We start from the raw sequence: 3,531 nt of genomic DNA, 5'->3' as shown, positions 1-3,531 counted from the left end.
CCTTTTCCGGGGCGGGACGTAGCCCAGTGGTAAAGCGGTCGGTCGCTTGAGGCGCGGTCAGTCTGGGATCGATCCCCGTGATTGGGCCCATTAGGCTATTTCTCATTCTAGCCAGTGCACCACGACTGGTATACTAAATGCCGTGGTATGTGCTATCCTGTCTGTGGGATGGTGCATATAAAATACCTCTGACGCCATATAACGGTAAATGTTGAGTGTTTCATTAAATAAAACATTTCTTCTTCATCTTTGTTTCCACTGTATAATATATTCCAGGTAAATGCTAAGAAAATAAAACTATTTAATTGCTGCATCTGTTTAGGGGCTATTTAAGTATAATTAATTATTATCACCACTACTATCATCATCAACATCGTCATTATCATCATCATCATCATCATCGTCATCACCATCATCGTCATAGCCTTGGTTTTATTATTTTTGTTATTAAATAACTCTCTTTTTTTACTAAACTTTTCAAATACAATATTAATCTACTAGTGTGCACGTCCGTTGTTAGGCGCTTAAACATATCAATAGTTTGAGAACCGCAATGCATTTAAACTTCTTTCCTTTGTATTTCCAACCGGAATGTTTAGAGCACAGGCAGACGTTTGCTGCTAATCGTTACGTGATTAAGCTATTGTGTGTCTGTGACTGCATGTGCCTAATTGTGAAACTGTTTTACAGTGCTTGCCCCTCGGGCACAGATGTAGCAGAAATGGCGTTTCTCAGTGTTGCAGACGTTTGGTCTGCAGGGGACGGGGTTCCGGCAATCGAAGGACCTGTCAAAGGAGAAATGGAAATGGTCAGGTATGTAATCGTCCATCTCGCTCTATCTATTTCATTCATTTTAAATTATTTTTGTGCTTAAATCCAATTACGGTTCAAACACGTTGTCCAGGGCACACATCTCAGCTATCTGTGATGTCTACTTAGGACAGAGGGTTGTTTGTTGTCAATGGCTAGTGAGAGAGAAGAGGGTGTACTGGTCTTACACTTATCCATTGGAGTCGTTAAAACTAGCTCTGTGTGGGAACCGGTACAGGGCTGCGAACCCAGTACATACCAACCTTATGTCTGATGACTTAACCACGACACCACCGAGGTCGGTCTCTGTCTATTTTCACGTTAAGTATTACATAACCACCGGCTCGCCAGAGGACGTATTCACTGGGATGCAACAAGATGGCTGTGCCCGTTATATATAATAGCCGTCACATTTAACCGTTGTGTTAATTAACTACACAAGATTATACTTGTTGATATTAAGCAATAATGTGCATTATATACCGTTGAATATGCATACCAGCCCAAAAGCCTTGCTTAAGCATTCCTTTAATATCACTGGGTATTGTGATGTAGCCTATTTGTTACCAATCTGATGCATTATGGCATGTCCTAATATTAGTCGTTGTTTAAATTTGTGCAGAAAATATAGATACTCCTAATTATTAGCATATAGAGGCTCAGGACCCCCCTAAAATGGTAATGAACATTATCAGCGACATGGTGCATTACTGTAGATAATTCTGTAAAACTCTTGATTAAGTAGACTTTCTCACATCAAATCACATAACTGACCAATTACGTAGTCCCAAAGAAAAGAACACTTGGGTATCGTGGGTATCGTGAGTGGTCGTTTTTGCTCCAACGTACCAATAGGCCTAATAGTATGCATTTTGTCTTTTGATTATTTTTTAAATAGATTTTATGGAATTCCCGAGGATATCCTGTACTAGACAATACACCCTTGTACCGCCAAACGACATGTCACATTTATCAACAATGGCACGACTGGTAGTATTAATTGCGCTATGAAAAGTCAGGTGCACTTTGAACTTTGACCCAGTCGGACGTTATTTTGGTTTAATGCTACCGGTACCTACAATGTGTCTTTAACTATTGTCTTGTGCGGTTCGTAGCCTAGTGGTAAATGGCTCGCCCGATGTGAGGTTGGTCTTGGGTCGATCCCCGTCGGTGGGTCCATTGGGCTATTTCTAGTTAAAGTCAGTGCTCCACGACTGGTATATCAAATGCCGTGGTATGTGGTATCCTGTCTGTGGGATGGTGCATATAGAAGCTTTCTTGCTACTAATGGACAAAATGTAGCCGGTTTCCTCTTTAAGACTATATGTCAAATTTACCAAATGTTTGATATCCAATAGCCGATGATTAATAAATCAATGTGTTGTAGTGGTGTCGTTAAACAAAACAAACTTTAAACTTTAGCTATTGCCTTAGTACCGAAGCTAAACGTGTGTATATACTGGGACTACAATTAAGTGGTTATGCCTTCTTTCTGTTTTGTTCCAGTGTACAACGAGGGGAAATCGATGCCAAAGGGATTTTGATTGCTGTAGCAGTCGGTGCAGACCAAGGCGTCGGAATTCCTACATAAAAATATGTCGTTAATTACGGACATGGGATTATCTCAATTACAGTTAACTCTTCTGTTCTGTCGAACAAAAATTCTACGCCGTATTTGCGATTACTGATCTTAATTAATAAAACATTCTTTGAAAATAAGTTCCTTGAATGTTATTTGTATTGGTAAAAGGGGCGTAATATAGTCCAGTGGCAAAACACTCGCCTGATGCGTGTTCGGTCTAGGATCGATCCCCGTCAACGGGACCATTGGGATGTTCTCGTCCAACCAGTGCACTACGACTGCTATATGAAATACCGTTGTATGTGCTGTTCTGTATGTCGGAATGTGCACACAGAATCTCCCTTTCTACTAATGGAGACTACATGTCGGAAATACCAAACGTTTGACATCCAGTGGCCGATGATTAATAAATCAATCTGCTCTAGTGGTGTCGTTAAACAAACAAACTCATTTTTGCTGTATTGTTATTAAAACTACAAATGTAGTGTCCCCGTTTCATCTTTTACCAGTGTAAAACAGACACAAACACCACATACAAACCAAGGTCCACACGCACACATACCTCATACACACCCACTCCCCTCACCATATACACAAACATACACCACATACACACCACAAATACCACAGGCACACACACACACCAGACATACACCGCACACACGCGCATACACACATACACACACACACACACACCACGTACACACACCACATACACCTATACACAGACACACACATACACCACGTACACACACCACATACACATACACACAGACACACACACACACATACACCACGTACACACACCACATACATGAATCTACGTTTTAGTAATAATGTTTTCCAGAATGAGATTAGGAGTAACAATATTAAACCATTTTTTAATTTTCTCTAGGTTATGCCTTTTTATGACTGGACTATCAAGCACATCTGCTACAAAATGCCATTAGCACTATTCATTATTATTGCTATCTTTGTGAATGTGACAGAAATATGCATACATTCAACTCCATTTTGATCTTTGGACTTTTGACCACTCAAACGTCAGTTGTTTTATCAATTTAATTAAATCTAAATGCACGTGTCAGCAAACTGTAAATTGTATAAAAACAAGGACCTCTGAGTTTCCGATCATCCTT

The 3,531-nt window shown here is 40.1% G+C and overlaps 1 protein-coding gene across 1 annotated transcript in view; it reads left to right on the top strand.

Moving 5' to 3' along the window:
- The first annotated feature begins 3,465 nt into the window (after nucleotides 1-3,465).
- The window catches only part of LOC121388037 (uncharacterized protein SJCHGC09800-like), an 8,602-nt gene continuing 8,536 nt past the window's right edge, over nucleotides 3,466-3,531 (top strand). Inside the window, exon 1 of the mRNA XM_041519237.1 lies at nucleotides 3,466-3,531. This exon is cut by the window's right edge and continues 35 nt beyond it. The gene's annotated coding sequence lies outside the window, so the exon portion shown is untranslated.

The sequence above is a fragment of the Gigantopelta aegis genome, chromosome 14 (assembly GCF_016097555.1).
Source record: "Gigantopelta aegis isolate Gae_Host chromosome 14, Gae_host_genome, whole genome shotgun sequence".
Classification (NCBI taxonomy): domain Eukaryota; kingdom Metazoa; phylum Mollusca; class Gastropoda; order Neomphalida; family Peltospiridae; genus Gigantopelta; species Gigantopelta aegis.
Note: the sequence above shows the minus strand (reverse complement) of the source record. Positions and strands in the feature narration are given on the sequence as shown.